The sequence below is a fragment of the Schistocerca cancellata genome, chromosome 1 (assembly GCF_023864275.1).
Source record: "Schistocerca cancellata isolate TAMUIC-IGC-003103 chromosome 1, iqSchCanc2.1, whole genome shotgun sequence".
Classification (NCBI taxonomy): domain Eukaryota; kingdom Metazoa; phylum Arthropoda; class Insecta; order Orthoptera; family Acrididae; genus Schistocerca; species Schistocerca cancellata.
This window is the reverse complement of record NC_064626.1, coordinates 113,487,568-113,504,924: the sequence shown is the minus strand read 5'-3', so window position 1 is coordinate 113,504,924 and position 17,357 is coordinate 113,487,568. Positions and strand designations below refer to the sequence as shown.

At 49.6% G+C, this 17,357-nt stretch overlaps 20 non-coding genes across 20 annotated transcripts; all 20 read left to right on the top strand.

Moving 5' to 3' along the window:
* Window positions 1–238: 238 nt before the first annotated feature.
* On the top strand, window positions 239–311 carry Trnar-ccu (transfer RNA arginine (anticodon CCU)). Its single transcript has one exon. It is a non-coding gene; the product is annotated as a tRNA-Arg (tRNA).
* Window positions 312–813: 502 nt separating this feature from the next.
* Trnar-ccu (transfer RNA arginine (anticodon CCU)) lies at window positions 814–886 on the top strand. The gene has a single exon. It is a non-coding gene; the product is annotated as a tRNA-Arg (tRNA).
* Window positions 887–1,388: 502 nt separating this feature from the next.
* On the top strand, window positions 1,389–1,461 carry Trnar-ccu (transfer RNA arginine (anticodon CCU)). Its single transcript has one exon. It is a non-coding gene; the product is annotated as a tRNA-Arg (tRNA).
* Window positions 1,462–1,963: 502 nt separating this feature from the next.
* On the top strand, window positions 1,964–2,036 carry Trnar-ccu (transfer RNA arginine (anticodon CCU)). Its single transcript has one exon. It is a non-coding gene; the product is annotated as a tRNA-Arg (tRNA).
* Window positions 2,037–2,538: 502 nt separating this feature from the next.
* Window positions 2,539–2,611, top strand: Trnar-ccu (transfer RNA arginine (anticodon CCU)). Its single transcript has one exon. It is a non-coding gene; the product is annotated as a tRNA-Arg (tRNA).
* Window positions 2,612–3,113: 502 nt separating this feature from the next.
* Window positions 3,114–3,186, top strand: Trnar-ccu (transfer RNA arginine (anticodon CCU)). Its single transcript has one exon. It is a non-coding gene; the product is annotated as a tRNA-Arg (tRNA).
* Window positions 3,187–3,688: 502 nt separating this feature from the next.
* Trnar-ccu (transfer RNA arginine (anticodon CCU)) lies at window positions 3,689–3,761 on the top strand. The gene has a single exon. It is a non-coding gene; the product is annotated as a tRNA-Arg (tRNA).
* Window positions 3,762–4,263: 502 nt separating this feature from the next.
* On the top strand, window positions 4,264–4,336 carry Trnar-ccu (transfer RNA arginine (anticodon CCU)). Its single transcript has one exon. It is a non-coding gene; the product is annotated as a tRNA-Arg (tRNA).
* Window positions 4,337–4,838: 502 nt separating this feature from the next.
* Trnar-ccu (transfer RNA arginine (anticodon CCU)) lies at window positions 4,839–4,911 on the top strand. The gene has a single exon. It is a non-coding gene; the product is annotated as a tRNA-Arg (tRNA).
* A 502-nt stretch (window positions 4,912–5,413) lies between these two features.
* Trnar-ccu (transfer RNA arginine (anticodon CCU)) lies at window positions 5,414–5,486 on the top strand. The gene has a single exon. It is a non-coding gene; the product is annotated as a tRNA-Arg (tRNA).
* A 503-nt stretch (window positions 5,487–5,989) lies between these two features.
* Trnar-ccu (transfer RNA arginine (anticodon CCU)) lies at window positions 5,990–6,062 on the top strand. The gene has a single exon. It is a non-coding gene; the product is annotated as a tRNA-Arg (tRNA).
* Window positions 6,063–6,564: 502 nt separating this feature from the next.
* Window positions 6,565–6,637, top strand: Trnar-ccu (transfer RNA arginine (anticodon CCU)). The gene has a single exon. It is a non-coding gene; the product is annotated as a tRNA-Arg (tRNA).
* A 502-nt stretch (window positions 6,638–7,139) lies between these two features.
* Window positions 7,140–7,212, top strand: Trnar-ccu (transfer RNA arginine (anticodon CCU)). Its single transcript has one exon. It is a non-coding gene; the product is annotated as a tRNA-Arg (tRNA).
* Window positions 7,213–7,713: 501 nt separating this feature from the next.
* Trnar-ccu (transfer RNA arginine (anticodon CCU)) lies at window positions 7,714–7,786 on the top strand. The gene has a single exon. It is a non-coding gene; the product is annotated as a tRNA-Arg (tRNA).
* A 502-nt stretch (window positions 7,787–8,288) lies between these two features.
* On the top strand, window positions 8,289–8,361 carry Trnar-ccu (transfer RNA arginine (anticodon CCU)). Its single transcript has one exon. It is a non-coding gene; the product is annotated as a tRNA-Arg (tRNA).
* Window positions 8,362–8,863: 502 nt separating this feature from the next.
* Trnar-ccu (transfer RNA arginine (anticodon CCU)) lies at window positions 8,864–8,936 on the top strand. Its single transcript has one exon. It is a non-coding gene; the product is annotated as a tRNA-Arg (tRNA).
* Window positions 8,937–9,438: 502 nt separating this feature from the next.
* On the top strand, window positions 9,439–9,511 carry Trnar-ccu (transfer RNA arginine (anticodon CCU)). The gene has a single exon. It is a non-coding gene; the product is annotated as a tRNA-Arg (tRNA).
* A 502-nt stretch (window positions 9,512–10,013) lies between these two features.
* On the top strand, window positions 10,014–10,086 carry Trnar-ccu (transfer RNA arginine (anticodon CCU)). Its single transcript has one exon. It is a non-coding gene; the product is annotated as a tRNA-Arg (tRNA).
* Window positions 10,087–10,588: 502 nt separating this feature from the next.
* Window positions 10,589–10,661, top strand: Trnar-ccu (transfer RNA arginine (anticodon CCU)). Its single transcript has one exon. It is a non-coding gene; the product is annotated as a tRNA-Arg (tRNA).
* Window positions 10,662–16,988: 6,327 nt separating this feature from the next.
* Window positions 16,989–17,061, top strand: Trnar-ccu (transfer RNA arginine (anticodon CCU)). Its single transcript has one exon. It is a non-coding gene; the product is annotated as a tRNA-Arg (tRNA).
* The last annotated feature ends 296 nt before the right edge of the window (window positions 17,062–17,357 follow it).

Genomic DNA, 17,357 nt, shown 5'->3' with positions numbered 1-17,357 from the left:
CTTAACTCTCTTGTGTGCAGGACTTGGAGTTCAGAAAGGGAATAGCCTAAGACGGCAGGTATAAGAATTGCCAGCAGAAAGTAGGTGCCTGGACTTCGATATGTCTGAGTATGTACAGGCACACAGGAAAGGCTCATGCGACGTCCTGACTCTCTGCACACGTAGAGTAGCGCATCAGGAAGGGTACACTTGGCAAGTGTTGATTTGAGTGAGCACCCCGCCAGCTTAACGCCAGTCAGCCTCTGTGGCCTAATGGATAAGGCATCGGTCTCCTAAACCGGGGATTGTGGGTTCGAGTCCCACCAGAGGTACACGTTTTACTCACTGGGGCAGAATCACTCTCACCACATACAGGTGTAATAGTTGTGAAAGTTGGCGTTTCTGAGTGCTTACAGGTATCACAGGTATGACGACGATATGAAAATACGCACTTACTGACAACCTGAAACGAAACGACGGCCATTATCAATCGACCTGTTAGCTGCGGAAGTGTTTCAAAGCGTGATGGCGCTGTGAGAGGAAACGCTATTTTAAAATTACTTGTTGGTAAACAGTATGACCCATATGAATTGTCACTTAACTCTCTTGTGTGCAGGACTTGGAGTTCAGAAAGGGAATAGCCTAAGACGGCAGGTATAAGAATTGCCAGCAGAAAGTAGGTGCCTGGACTTCGATATGTCTGAGTATGTACAGGCACACAGGAAAGGCTCATGCGACGTCCTGACTCTCTGCACACGTAGAGTAGCGCATCAGGAAGGGTACACTTGGCAAGTGTTGATTTGAGTGAGCACCCCGCCAGCTTAACGCCAGTCAGCCTATGTGGCCTAATGGATAAGGCATCGGTCTCCTAAACCGGGGATTGTGGGTTCGAGTCCCACCAGAGGTACACGTTTTACTCACTGGGGCAGAATCACTCTCACCACATACAGGTGTAATAGTTGTGAAAGTTGGCGTTTCTGAGTGCTTACAGGTATCACAGGTATGACGACGATATGAAAATACGCACTTACTGACAACCTGAAACGAAACGACGGCCATTATCAATCGACCTGTTAGCTGCGGAAGTGTTTCAAAGCGTGATGGCGCTGTGAGAGGAAACGCTATTTTAAAATTACTTGTTGGTAAACAGTATGACCCATATGAATTGTCACTTAACTCTCTTGTGTGCAGGACTTGGAGTTCAGAAAGGGAATAGCCTAAGACGGCAGGTATAAGAATTGCCAGCAGAAAGTAGGTGCCTGGACTTCGATATGTCTGAGTATGTACAGGCACACAGGAAAGGCTCATGCGACGTCCTGACTCTCTGCACACGTAGAGTAGCGCATCAGGAAGGGTACACTTGGCAAGTGTTGATTTGAGTGAGCACCCCGCCAGCTTAACGCCAGTCAGCCTCTGTGGCCTAATGGATAAGGCATCGGTCTCCTAAACCGGGGATTGTGGGTTCGAGTCCCACCAGAGGTACACGTTTTACTCACTGGGGCAAAATCACTCTCACCACATACAGGTGTAATAGTTGTGAAAGTTGGCGTTTCTGAGTGCTTACAGGTATCACAGGTATGACGACGATATGAAAATACGCACTTACTGACAATCTGAAACGAAACGACGGCCATTATCAATCGACCTGTTAGCTGCGGAAGTGTTTCAAAGCGTGATGGCGCTGTGAGAGGAAACGCTATTTTAAAATTACTTGTTGGTAAACAGTATGACCCATATGAATTGTCACTTAACTCTCTTGTGTGCAGGACTTGGAGTTCAGAAAGGGAATAGCCTAAGACGGCAGGTATAAGAATTGCCAGCAGAAAGTAGGTGCCTGGACTTCGATACGTCTGAGTATGTACAGGCACACAGGAAAGGCTCATGCGACGTCCTGACTCTCTGCACACGTAGAGTAGCGCATCAGGAAGGGTACACTTGGCAAGTGTTGATTTGAGTGAGCACCCCGCCAGCTTAACGCCAGTCAGCCTCTGTGGCCTAATGGATAAGGCATCGGTCTCCTAAACCGGGGATTGTGGGTTCGAGTCCCACCAGAGGTACACGTTTTACTCACTGGGGCAGAATCACTCTCACCACATACAGGTGTAATAGTTGTGAAAGTTGGCGTTTCTGAGTGCTTACAGGTATCACAGGTATGACGACGATATGAAAATACGCACTTACTGACAACCTGAAACCAAACGACGGCCATTATCAATCGACCTGTTAGCTGCGGAAGTGTTTCAAAACGTGATGGCGCTGTGAGAGGAAACGCTATTTTAAAATTACTTGTTGGTAAACAGTATGACCCATATGAATTGTCACTTAACTCTCTTGTGTGCAGGACTTGGAGTTCAGAAAGGGAATAGCCTAAGACGGCAGGTATAAGAATTGCCAGCAGAAAGTAGGTGCCTGGACTTCGATATGTCTGAGTATGTACAGGCACACAGGAAAGGCTCATGCGACGTCCTGACTCTCTGCACACGTAGAGTAGCGCATCAGGAAGGGTACACTTGGCAAGTGTTGATTTGAGTGAGCACCCCGCCAGCTTAACGCCAGTCAGCCTCTGTGGCCTAATGGATAAGGCATCGGTCTCCTAAACCGGGGATTGTGGGTTCGAGTCCCACCAGAGGTACACGTTTTACTCACTGGGGCAGAATCACTCTCACCACATACGGGTGTAATAGTTGTGAAAGTTGGCGTTTCTGAGTGCTTACAGGTATCACAGGTATGACGACGATATGAAAATACGCACTTACTGACAACCTGAAACGAAACGACGGCCATTATCAATCGACCTGTTAGCTGCGGAAGTGTTTCAAAGCGTGATGGCGCTGTGAGAGGAAACGCTATTTTAAAATTACTTGTTGGTAAACAGTATGACCCATATGAATTGTCACTTAACTCTCTTGTGTGCAGGACTTGGAGTTCAGAAAGGGAATAGCCTAAGACGGCAGGTATAAGAATTGCCAGCAGAAAGTAGGTGCCTGGACTTCGATATGTCTGAGTATGTACAGGCACACAGGAAAGGCTCATGCGACGTCCTGACTCTCTGCACACGTAGAGTAGCGCATCAGGAAGGGTACACTTGGCAAGTGTTGATTTGAGTGAGCACCCCGCCAGCTTAACGCCAGTCAGCCTCTGTGGCCTAATGGATAAGGCATCGGTCTCCTAAACCGGGGATTGTGGGTTCGAGTCCCACCAGAGGTACACGTTTTACTCACTGGGGCAAAATCACTCTCACCACATACAGGTGTAATAGTTGTGAAAGTTGGCGTTTCTGAGTGCTTACAGGTATCACAGGTATGACGACGATATGAAAATACGCACTTACTGACAACCTGAAACGAAACGACGGCCATTATCAATCGACCTGTTAGCTGCGGAAGTGTTTCAAAGCGTGATGGCGCTGTGAGAGGAAACGCTATTTTAAAATTACTTGTTGGTAAACAGTATGACCCATATGAATTGTCACTTAACTCTCTTGTGTGCAGGACTTGGAGTTCAGAAAGGGAATAGCCTAAGACGGCAGGTATAAGAATTGCCAGCAGAAAGTAGGTGCCTGGACTTCGATATGTCTGAGTATGTACAGGCACACAGGAAAGGCTCATGCGACGTCCTGACTCTCTGCACACGTAGAGTAGCGCATCAGGAAGGGTACACTTGGCAAGTGTTGATTTGAGTGAGCACCCCGCCAGCTTAACGCCAGTCAGCCTCTGTGGCCTAATGGATAAGGCATCGGTCTCCTAAACCGGGGATTGTGGGTTCGAGTCCCACCAGAGGTACACGTTTTACTCACTGGGGCAAAATCACTCTCACCACATACAGGTGTAATAGTTGTGAAAGTTGGCGTTTCTGAGTGCTTACAGGTATCACAGGTATGACGACGATATGAAAATACGCACTTACTGACAACCTGAAACGAAACGACGGCCATTATCAATCGACCTGTTAGCTGCGGAAGTGTTTCAAAGCGTGATGGCGCTGTGAGAGGAAACGCTATTTTAAAATTACTTGTTGGTAAATAGTATGACCCATATGAATTGTCACTTAACTCTCTTGTGTGCAGGACTTGGAGTTCAGAAAGGGAATAGCCTAAGACGGCAGGTATAAGAATTGCCAGCAGAAAGTAGGTGCCTGGACTTCGATATGTCTGAGTATGTACAGGCACACAGGAAAGGCTCATGCGACGTCCTGACTCTCTGCACACGTAGAGTAGCGCATCAGGAAGGGTACACTTGGCAAGTGTTGATTTGAGTGAGCACCCCGCCAGCTTAACGCCAGTCAGCCTCTGTGGCCTAATGGATAAGGCATCGGTCTCCTAAACCGGGGATTGTGGGTTCGAGTCCCACCAGAGGTACACGTTTTACTCACTGGGGCAGAATCACTCTCACCACATACAGGTGTAATAGTTGTGAAAGTTGGCGTTTCTGAGTGCTTACAGGTATCACAGGTATGACGACGATATGAAAATACGCACTTACTGACAACCTGAAACGAAACGACGGCCATTATCAATCGACCTGTTAGCTGCGGAAGTGTTTCAAAGCGTGATGGCGCTGTGAGAGGAAACGCTATTTTAAAATTACTTGTTGGTAAACAGTATGACCCATATGAATTGTCACTTAACTCTCTTGTGTGCAGGACTTGGAGTTCAGAAAGGGAATAGCCTAAGACGGCAGGTATAAGAATTGCCAGCAGAAAGTAGGTGCCTGGACTTCGATATGTCTGAGTATGTACAGGCACACAGGAAAGGCTCATGCGACGTCCTGACTCTCTGCACACGTAGAGTAGCGCATCAGGAAGGGTACACTTGGCAAGTGTTGATTTGAGTGAGCACCCCGCCAGCTTAACGCCAGTCAGCCTCTGTGGCCTAATGGATAAGGCATCGGTCTCCTAAACCGGGGATTGTGGGTTCGAGTCCCACCAGAGGTACACGTTTTACTCACTGGGGCAAAATCACTCTCACCACATACAGGTGTAATAGTTGTGGAAGTTGGCGTTTCTGAGTGCTTACAGGTATCACAGGTATGACGACGATATGAAAATACGCACTTACTGACAACCTGAAACGAAACGACGGCCATTATCAATCGACCTGTTAGCTGCGGAAGTGTTTCAAAGCGTGATGGCGCTGTGAGAGGAAACGCTATTTTAAAATTACTTGTTGGTAAACAGTATGACCCATATGAATTGTCACTTAACTCTCTTGTGTGCAGGACTTGGAGTTCAGAAAGGGAATAGCCTAAGACGGCAGGTATAAGAATTGCCAGCAGAAAGTAGGTGCCTGGACTTCGATATGTCTGAGTATGTACAGGCACACAGGAAAGGCTCATGCGACGTCCTGACTCTCTGCACACGTAGAGTAGCGCATCAGGAAGGGTACACTTGGCAAGTGTTGATTTGAGTGAGCACCCCGCCAGCTTAACGCCAGTCAGCCTCTGTGGCCTATTGGATAAGGCATCGGTCTCCTAAACCGGGGATTGTGGGTTCGAGTCCCACCAGAGGTACACGTTTTACTCACTGGGGCAGAATCACTCTCACCACATACAGGTGTAATAGTTGTGAAAGTTGGCGTTTCTGAGTGCTTACAGGTATCACAGGTATGACGACGATATGAAAATACGCACTTACTGACAACCTGAAACGAAACGACGGCCATTATCAATCGACCTGTTAGCTGCGGAAGTGTTTCAAAGCGTGATGGCGCTGTGAGAGGAAACGCTATTTTAAAATTACTTGTTGGTAAACAGTATGACCCATATGAATTGTCACTTAACTCTCTTGTGTGCAGGACTTGGGAGTTCAGAAAGGGAATAGCCTAAGACGGCAGGTATAAGAATTGCCAGCAGAAAGTAGGTGCCTGGACTTCGATATGTCTGAGTATGTACAGGCACACAGGAAAGGCTCATGCGACGTCCTGACTCTCTGCACACGTAGAGTAGCGCATCAGGAAGGGTACACTTGGCAAGTGTTGATTTGAGTGAGCACCCCGCCAGCTTAACGCCAGTCAGCCTCTGTGGCCTAATGGATAAGGCATCGGTCTCCTAAACCGGGGATTGTGGGTTCGAGTCCCACCAGAGGTACACGTTTTACTCACTGGGGCAAAATCACTCTCACCACATACAGGTGTAATAGTTGTGAAAGTTGGCGTTTCTGAGTGCTTACAGGTATCACAGGTATGACGACGATATGAAAATACGCACTTACTGACAACCTGAAACGAAACGACGGCCATTATCAATCGACCTGTTAGCTGCGGAAGTGTTTCAAAGCGTGATGGCGCTGTGAGAGGAAACGCTATTTTAAAATTACTTGTTGGTAAACAGTATGACCCATATGAATTGTCACTTAACTCTCTTGTGTGCAGGACTTGGAGTTCAGAAAGGGAATAGCCTAAGACGGCAGGTATAAGAATTGCCAGCAGAAAGTAGGTGCCTGGACTTCGATATGTCTGAGTATGTACAGGCACACAGGAAAGGCTCATGCGACGTCCTGACTCTCTGCACACGTAGAGTAGCGCATCAGGAAGGGTACACTTGGCAAGTGTTGATTTGAGTGAGCACCCCGCCAGCTTAACGCCAGTCAGCCTCTGTGGCCTAATGGATAAGGCATCGGTCTCCTAAACCGGGGATTGTGGGTTCGAGTCCCACCAGAGGTACACGTTTTACTCACTGGGGCAGAATCACTCTCACCACATACAGGTGTAATAGTTGTGAAAGTTGGCGTTTCTGAGTGCTTACAGGTATCACAGGTATGACGACGATATGAAAATACGCACTTACTGACAACCTGAAACGAAACGACGGCCATTATCAATCGACCTGTTAGCTGCGGAAGTGTTTCAAAGCGTGATGGCGCTGTGAGAGGAAACGCTATTTTAAAATTACTTGTTGGTAAACAGTATGACCCATATGAATTGTCACTTAACTCTCTTGTGTGCAGGACTTGGAGTTCAGAAAGGGAATAGCCTAAGACGGCAGGTATAAGAATTGCCAGCAGAAAGTAGGTGCCTGGACTTCGATATGTCTGAGTATGTACAGGCACACAGGAAAGGCTCATGCGACGTCCTGACTCTCTGCACACGTAGAGTAGCGCATCAGGAAGGGTACACTTGGCAAGTGTTGATTTGAGTGAGCACCCCGCCAGCTTAACGCCAGTCAGCCTCTGTGGCCTAATGGATAAGGCATCGGTCTCCTAAACCGGGGATTGTGGGTTCGAGTCCCACCAGAGGTAACGTTTTACTCACTGGGGCAGAATCACTCTCACCACATACAGGTGTAATAGTTGTGAAAGTTGGCGATTCTGAGTGCTTACAGGTATCACAGGTATGACGACGATATGAAAATACGCACTTACTGACAACCTGAAACGAAACGACGGCCATTATCAATCGACCTGTTAGCTGCGGAAGTGTTTCAAAGCGTGATGGCGCTGTGAGAGGAAACGCTATTTTAAAATTACTTGTTGGTAAACAGTATGACCCATATGAATTGTCACTTAACTCTCTTGTGTGCAGGACTTGGAGTTCAGAAAGGGAATAGCCTAAGACGGCAGGTATAAGAATTGCCAGCAGAAAGTAGGTGCCTGGACTTCGATATGTCTGAGTATGTACAGGCACACAGGAAAGGCTCATGCGACGTCCTGACTCTCTGCACACGTAGAGTAGCGCATCAGGAAGGGTACACTTGGCAAGTGTTGATTTGAGTGAGCACCCCGCCAGCTTAACGCCAGTCAGCCTCTGTGGCCTAATGGATAAGGCATCGGTCTCCTAAACCGGGGATTGTGGGTTCGAGTCCCACCAGAGGTACACGTTTTACTCACTGGGGCAAAATCACTCTCACCACATACAGGTGTAATAGTTGTGAAAGTTGGCGTTTCTGAGTGCTTACAGGTATCACAGGTATGACGACGATATGAAAATACGCACTTACTGACAACCTGAAACGAAACGACGGCCATTATCAATCGACCTGTTAGCTGCGGAAGTGTTTCAAAGCGTGATGGCGCTGTGAGAGGAAACGCTATTTTAAAATTACTTGTTGGTAAACAGTATGACCCATATGAATTGTCACTTAACTCTCTTGTGTGCAGGACTTGGAGTTCAGAAAGGGAATAGCCTAAGACGGCAGGTATAAGAATTGCCAGCAGAAAGTAGGTGCCTGGACTTCGATATGTCTGAGTATGTACAGGCACACAGGAAAGGCTCATGCGACGTCCTGACTCTCTGCACACGTAGAGTAGCGCATCAGGAAGGGTACACTTGGCAAGTGTTGATTTGAGTGAGCACCCCGCCAGCTTAACGCCAGTCAGCCTCTGTGGCCTAATGGATAAGGCATCGGTCTCCTAAACCGGGGATTGTGGGTTCGAGTCCCACCAGAGGTACACGTTTTACTCACTGGGGCAAAATCACTCTCACCACATACAGGTGTAATAGTTGTGAAAGTTGGCGTTTCTGAGTGCTTACAGGTATCACAGGTATGACGACGATATGAAAATACGCACTTACTGACAACCTGAAACGAAACGACGGCCATTATCAATCGACCTGTTAGCTGCGGAAGTGTTTCAAAGCGTGATGGCGCTGTGAGAGGAAACGCTATTTTAAAATTACTTGTTGGTAAACAGTATGACCCATATGAATTGTCACTTAACTCTCTTGTGTGCAGGACTTGGAGTTCAGAAAGGGAATAGCCTAAGACGGCAGGTATAAGAATTGCCAGCAGAAAGTAGGTGCCTGGACTTCGATATGTCTGAGTATGTACAGGCACACAGGAAAGGCTCATGCGACGTCCTGACTCTCTGCACACGTAGAGTAGCGCATCAGGAAGGGTACACTTGGCAAGTGTTGATTTGAGTGAGCACCCCGCCAGCTTAACGCCAGTCAGCCTCTGTGGCCTAATGGATAAGGCATCGGTCTCCTAAACCGGGGATTGTGGGTTCGAGTCCCACCAGAGGTACACGTTTTACTCACTGGGGCAAAATCACTCTCACCACATACAGGTGTAATAGTTGTGAAAGTTGGCGTTTCTGAGTGCTTACAGGTATCACAGGTATGACGACGATATGAAAATACGCACTTACTGACAACCTGAAACGAAACGACGGCCATTATCAATCGACCTGTTAGCTGCGGAAGTGTTTCAAAGCGTGATGGCGCTGTGAGAGGAAACGCTATTTTAAAATTACTTGTTGGTAAACAGTATGACCCATATGAATTGTCACTTAACTCTCTTGTGTGCAGGACTTGGAGTTCAGAAAGGGAATAGCCTAAGACGGCAGGTATAAGAATTGCCAGCAGAAAGTAGGTGCCTGGACTTCGATATGTCTGAGTATGTACAGGCACACAGGAAAGGCTCATGCGACGTCCTGACTCTCTGCACACGTAGAGTAGCGCATCAGGAAGGGTACACTTGGCAAGTGTTGATTTGAGTGAGCACCCCGCCAGCTTAACGCCAGTCAGCCTCTGTGGCCTAATGGATAAGGCATCGGTGTCCTAAACCGGGGATTGTGGGTTCGAGTCCCACCAGAGGTACACGTTTTACTCACTGGGGCAGAATCACTCTCACCACATACAGGTGTAATAGTTGTGAAAGTTGGCGTTTCTGAGTGCTTACAGGTATCACAGGTATGACGACGATATGAAAATACGCACTTACTGACAACCTGAAACGAAACGACGGCCATTATCAATCGACCTGTTAGCTGCGGAAGTGTTTCAAAGCGTGATGGCGCTGTGAGAGGAAACGCTATTTTAAAATTACTTGTTGGTAAACAGTATGACCCATATGAATTGTCACTTAACTCTCTTGTGTGCAGGACTTGGAGTTCAGAAAGGGAATAGCCTAAGACGGCAGGTATAAGAATTGCCAGCAGAAAGTAGGTGCCTGGACTTCGATATGTCTGAGTATGTACAGGCACACAGGAAAGGCTCATGCGACGTCCTGACTCTCTGCACACGTAGAGTAGCGCATCAGGAAGGGTACACTTGGCAAGTGTTGATTTGAGTGAGCACCCCGCCAGCTTAACGCCAGTCAGCCTCTGTGGCCTAATGGATAAGGCATCGGTCTCCTAAACCGGGGATTGTGGGTTCGAGTCCCACCAGAGGTACACGTTTTACTCACTGGGGCAAAATCACTCTCACCACATACAGGTGTAATAGTTGTGAAAGTTGGCGTTTCTGAGTGCTTACAGGTATCACAGGTATGAGGACGATATGAAAATACGCACTTACTGACAACCTGAAACGAAACGACGGCCATTATCAATCGACCTGTTAGCTGCGGAAGTGTTTCAAAGCGTGATGGCGCTGTGAGAGGAAACGCTATTTTAAAATTACTTGTTGGTAAACAGTATGACCCATATGAATTGTCACTTAACTCTCTTGTGTGCAGGACTTGGAGTTCAGAAAGGGAATAGCCTAAGACGGCAGGTATAAGAATTGCCAGCAGAAAGTAGGTGCCTGGACTTCGATATGTCTGAGTATGTACAGGCACACAGGAAAGGCTCATGCGACGTCCTGACTCTCTGCACACGTAGAGTAGCGCATCAGGAAGGGTACACTGGGCAAGTGTTGATTTGAGTGAGCACCCCGCCAGCTTAACGCCAGTCAGCCTCTGTGGCCTAATGGATAAGGCATCGGTCTCCTAAACCGGGGATTGTGGGTTCGAGTCCCACCAGAGGTACACGTTTTACTCACTGGGGCAAAATCACTCTCACCACATACAGGTGTAATAGTTGTGAAAGTTGGCGTTTCTGAGTGCTTACAGGTATCACAGGTATGACGACGATATGAAAATACGCACTTACTGACAACCTGAAACGAAACGACGGCCATTATCAATCGACCTGTTAGCTGCGGAAGTGTTTCAAAGCGTGATGGCGCTGTGAGAGGAAACGCTATTTTAAAATTACTTGTTGGTAAACAGTATGACCCATATGAATTGTCACTTAACTCTCTTGTGTGCAGGACTTGGAGTTCAGAAAGGGAATAGCCTAAGACGGCAGGTATAAGAATTGCCAGCAGAAAGTAGGTGCCTGGACTTCGATATGTCTGAGTATGTACAGGCACACAGGAAAGGCTCATGCGACGTCCTGACTCTCTGCACACGTAGAGTAGCGCATCAGGAAGGGTACACTTGGCAAGTGTTGATTTGAGTGAGCACCCCGCCAGCTTAACGCCAGTCAGCCTCTGTGGCCTAATGGACAGTCGGCTTTCAGCCGTGATACCGTGCGGACGGGCTCGGCGCGCCGGGCAGTGCTCCGCAGGTGTTGTTGTTTACCCGCTAGCGCGCGGTCGCGTCGTTGTATTGCCGTATAGTACCTGTACCGACCCGACATGGCGTTCTCATATCGAAAAGCTACAATCAAACTAACGTTCAACGCATCGTACACGAGACCGAAGGCCCATGAAATTGAACGGTTTCTACGAGACATCATGCACATAGAACCACAAGAACTGATAGGAATTCATCTGTCTATTGTAACCAGCACAGTGTACCTCAAACTGATTGACGAAGCAGCCTGCGACAGATTACTCCAACGATCTGCAACCGGCTTTCGCTTCTGTCACGCAGACGGTAACGTGAGCGTGGTCGGAGTTGACCATGCTGGTCTGGGGGTGCGTACCGTGCGCATCTTTGAACTACCGTTCGAAGTTCCTTCCAACCTAGTCGTTGATGCGCTGCGGCCATACGGCACAGTTCTGAGCCACACAGAGGAGAAATGGAACACATTCGAAACGTACCCTGTCCTTAACGGGGTACGACAAGTGCGCATAGAACTTAAGAAGCACGTTCCATCATATGTTTTCGTTGGTGGCTGCCGCGCAATTGTTATCTATGATGGACAACCGAGGACCTGCTCGGGCTGCGGCCAGGAAGGCCATGTTAGAACTGAGTGTCTGCAGCGCCGCCTCGTACAGGTGCCCCGCAATGAACTTCCCCAACGAGCCACTATGACCTCTCTCCCGCTCACATACGTGGAGGCGGCACGACATGATGTGATGGATGTGATGGATGATCCAAACCTGCACCCTCCTCAAGCCGCTGCCGGCTCCGTTGGAGAGTCAGCGCCGTCGACGACGCCGCAGCCCAACGGTGCAGAGGTTCCTACAGCCTCTGCCCACCGCAGCGTCGTGGGCACCCACCCACCGTCACTGTCGGAATCGGACACAGGGATTCCTAGCGACCGAGACTGTGTCGAGCCCCGTCCTCCAGTGGATGTCGAATCTCGGACCCGAAAGCAAAAATCACCCAAGCGACACAAGAAGAGGCGATTGTCAGCTGAAGAACAGGACAGGGATGTGAAGCCGGCGGAAGACATCGACTTCGTTGACTCGTCCACAATTGCAACGGCCTCCAGTGGCATCATTCACCAGAAGGTGCCTGAAGACAAGGAACACTCTCCTAAATCTGGTGGCCCAGAAAACGAGGCGCCTTCCGTCGACTCCCTAAATGTGGGCTCCTGTGAAACCGACCAGCCCCCAATGACATCACAATCGTCTCTTGGTGATTGGGCAGACGATATGGAGGCAGATGATGCACAGCAAACATCGACATCTCCATCAGAGCCCATGGCTGACATTGAGCCCGGAGGGCTCTGCCAGTCAGGGCCTCATAAGGCACAGTAATGCACAGCATGCAGATGGATGGCTGTGCGGTGTGTGAGATCACTGTGGGCTTGCACCGGCACACTGCCTCCGCCACTTGATATGTCTCAGTCATACCGTGTGGGAACAGTCAATGTAAATGGTGTCCACTCCACTGTCAAGACCCGCATGTTACACGACATGATCAGAGCGGCAGACTTGGACATTGCCCTTCTCCAGGAGGTCCGTCCCGAGCTGCGTTTAGACCTATATGGCTACACCACCTACAGCCTACCCTTAGGTGATGGTGCAGGAGGAACGGCCATACTTCTCCGAGATGGCATAGACGCGACGGACGCGACGTACTTGCCGAACGGGCGAGGGATCGCACTCACACTTGGCGCAGTCCGCCTCATTAACGTCTACGCTCCCTCCGGTAATTCGCACCGTGGTGACAGGCATGTCTTCTATTCGGAGGAGGTAGCCCCACTTTTGCAAGGCAATATGGACCATTACATAGTGGGCGGCGATTTTAACAGTGTTCTGCGGCCCGAGGACCAGATACCGCATTACGTCCCATGCCCGGCTCTACAAGCATTGATACGTGACCTCGCGCTCCACGACACATGGCTCTTACATCATGGGACCCAGAGTGGATATACGCACTTTACCAGCCATTCTGCCAGTCGTCTGGACCGGATATACGTCTCGCGTGCCCTCCGCACAGCAACCCGTGATGCAGAACTCTGGCCGACGGCCTTCACGGACCATCTAGCGTACATCTGCACTGTCACCTTACCCCGACAACTCACCAGACGCAGCAGGGGCCCGTGGACGCTGAACGTCTCCCTCCTTCGCGAGGAAGCGTGTCAGCGAGCAGTCACTGACACGTGGCGTCGATGTATCGGGCGCCTGCCCATGTATGCTTCCACGTTGCTGTGGTGGCTGGGATGTGTCAAACCTGCACTCCGAAAGACCTTGATGGCCTACGGGCGTGACAGATCGAACTGGCAAAGGGCAACATCGGAATTTTACTATACAGCGTTACGTGAGCTGGCGACGCAGCCGCCGTCTCCCGAACGTCAGATGTCCGTACAACGAATCAAAGCTCGTCTACTTCGCATCAGGAGCGAGCAGCTCGAAGGTGTCCGCATCCGTGCGCGAGTGCAAGACTGTATCCCCAACGAAACAGCGTCAGTGTATCACATTGTGCGCGAGAGGCGCCACCGCAAACGTCAGCTCATTACGGCGGTAAACACTGAGGAGGGCGGCCGCGCAGTGACACAAACGGACATCGCGCACACGTTCGCCAGACACTATGGGACCTTGTATATGGAAGATCCGCGAAATGTACGTGATTATGACGAGCTGTTGCACGATTTTCCCGCCCCTCGGGACGTGGCACCCGATGTTAGTCTGCTGTTGCCCATTACACCCGACGAGCTGACATCGGCCTTGGCACGTGGAGCACCGAACAAGTCGCCTGGACCGGACGGTTTACCCCTGGAATTCTACCGCACTTTTTACCACCTTATGGGTGACAAGTGGCTCCAAATGTTTCAAGACCTGATCCGGCCTGATTTCACTGTCCCCACAGAATTCACTGAAGGCATCTTGATCCCAGTGCCAAAACCGAATGGTGGTTGTAGGTGGCAGGACTTTCGCCCACTCACACTCCTCAACAACGACTACAAGATCTTCGCCCGTATCCTCCGCGCGCGTCTCCACACCGCTATCGGGAAAGCCATCCACACCGATCAAACATGCTTAGGTGGTGTCAGCAACATTCATACGGCGTTAGGAGCATACCGCGACGTAATTGCTTTGACGGCGGCCTGCAAAATACGAGGCGCCCTTGTCGCCGTAGATTTTGACCACGCATTCGACCGCGTCGACCACGGCTTCTTACGCGCAGTTTTGCAACGCATGGGCCTCTCTCCGGAGTCTGCACAGGTGGTCCTTCGACTGGTCAACGGAGCGCGCTCCCGCATGATGGTCAACGGTTATCAGTCTGGTCACATTGTTGTTGGACGGTCAGTGCGACAAGGGTGCCCCCTGTCGGGTATATTATTTGCTGCAGCGCTTGAACCAGCTTTACATGGTCTACGACAGCGATTAACTGGTATCTCCTTGCGGGACGAGACCTTTCGTTGTGGTGCATTCGCCGATGACGTGGTGTTCCTGGCCAGATCAGAGGATGAAATGCATATGGCGCTACAGTGGCTACGCCAGTACGGGGCGGTCGCTGGGAGCGTCATCAACGTGAAGAAGACAAAATACATGGATGTCGGAGGGGGGCTTTCCCACACAACGGCGGTGCCCTTTGACAAGGTGCCCGTACTCAAGTGTTTAGGAGTGCAATTCTATAGCAATGTCCGCCGCACGGCGGCGGCTACGTACCGCCGGCTCCTACACCAGACACGTGCTCTGCTGCAGGACAACAAACTGCGTCGCTTGGATATGCTTCTCAGAACACGTTATGTCAACACCTATCTTGTCTCAAAACTGAACTATTTTGCGCATATCCTTCCCTTGACGGCTACGATGGCCGACAGATTTCAAGCAGCATATGGACATTTCGTAAGCACCGGTCTGGTTTTTAAAGTCCGATACGCCACCCTGACGCTGCCGCAGCGAGCGGGCGGTATCGGTTTAATTCATGTATATAACCGTGCGCGATCGCTTTATCTCAACACTATGCGTCGCCAGTGGACCTCTGCCCACGCCACTCTGACGGGCACCCTGATAGCGGAAGTGACACCACACTCTCTGCATCCCCCGGTTTCTGTAGGACACATTTCACCGGCACTCACCCACATCAGAGAGTTCTTGATTGACTTCAGCTACTTACGGTCAGAACTTCCGACGACACGGAAGCCCAGCACAAAAGACTATTATCGCCTCTATCAACAGCAGCAACCTGTAAATACGGTCACCCACAGACACCCTGAAGTTGCCTGGAACACGGTGTGGCGAGCGGTACACACGCCTTTTCTACCTACGACGGTGCGTTCATTGTGGTACGTGGTTGTGAATGGGAAGTTCGCTACTCGTCAGAGGCTACATTCCATACATCTGACGGACGACCCCTTGTGTCCGACATGCTCCGTCGCTGACTCGGATGCACACCGTCTGACTTGTGCCGCTACCAGCGAGTGCTGGCTACTGACGCAGCGCATGCTGGCGTTACTCTTGCGGCGATTGCCGGAGTCTATCTCCCCTGATGAAGTATTGCGCCCCGACAGCGTATACTTTCCATCAACGAGAACGAACGCCGTTAACTGGCTAAAAGGCATGGCCGTTTACTACATGTTTTGCGATGTTCCCAAAGGCACACTCGACTTTTGGTCCCTATTGATGACGACACATGCAGCTTTCAGCCGCCACCCGAAGTACAGAACTCGTTTCGCAAATTATTTAGGTTCATTATTTGCGGATCCTCCTGCTCACTGGGGCGTTCCGGGTATGAGACGCTGACAATGAAGAAGAATCCTGGAGCATATTGATCCTCTACGGACGGAATAGGGGGGAACCCCTCCCAACAGACGAGAAGACGACTCGGACGCACGGCTACGGCAGTTGTAGGATCTTTCTTTGTAATGAACCACAAATAAATATATAAAAAAATATGTTATAAAAATTAAAGAAATAAATAAATAAAACAACATCGACAAACCCACTACATCCTCTTCCTGATCCTTCGATCCTCGAACTCGAACACGTTGCTTGGGCGTGGCGGCGGGATGGCCAGGCTTCGGGTGTCGACCCCTGCCCTACCCGTCGTCCTGCTCCTGCAGCGGTTCATTAGATTAAAAAAAAAAAAAAAAAAAAAAAAAAAAAAAAAAAAAAAAAAAAAAAGAAAATGGATAAGGCATCGGTCTCCTAAACCGGGGATTGTGGGTTCGAGTCCCACCAGAGGTACACGTTTTACTCACTGGGGCAGAATCACTCTCACCACATACAGGTGTAATAGTTGTGAAAGTTGGCGTTTCTGAGTGCTTACAGGTATCACAGGTATGACGACGATATGAAAATACGCACTTACTGACAACCTGAAACGAAACGACGGCCATTATCAATCGACCTGTTAGCTGCGGAAGTGTTTCAAAGCGTGATGGCGCTGTGAGAGGAAACGCTATTTTAAAATTACTTGTTGGTAAACAGTATGACCCATATGAATTGTCACTTAACTCTCTTGTGTGCAGGACTTGGAGTTCAGAAAGGGAATAGCCTAAGACGGCAGGTATAAGAATTGCCAGCAGAAAGTAGGTGCCTGGACTTCGATATGTCTGAGTATGTACAGGCACACAGGAAAGGCTCATGCGACGTCCTGACTCTCTGCACACGTAGAGTAGCGCATCAGGAAGGGTACACTTGGCAAGTGTTGATTTGAGTGAGCACCCCGCCAGCTTAACGCCAGTCAGCCTCTGTGGCGTAATGGATAAGGCATCGGTCTCCTAAACCGGGGATTGTGGGTTCGAGTCCCACCAGAGGTACACGTTTTACTCACTGGGGCAAAATCACTCTCACCACATACAGGTGTAATAGTTGTGAAAGTTGGCGTTTCTGAGTGCTTACAGGTATCACAGGTATGACGACGATATGAAAATACGCACTTACTGACAACCTGAAACGAAACGACGGCCATTATCAATCGACCTGTTAGCTGCGGAAGTGTTTCAAAGCGTGATGGCGCTGTGAGAGGAAACGCTATTTTAAAATTACTTGTTGGTAAACAGTATGACCCATATGAATTGTCACTTAACTCTCTTGTGTGCAGGACTTGGAGTTC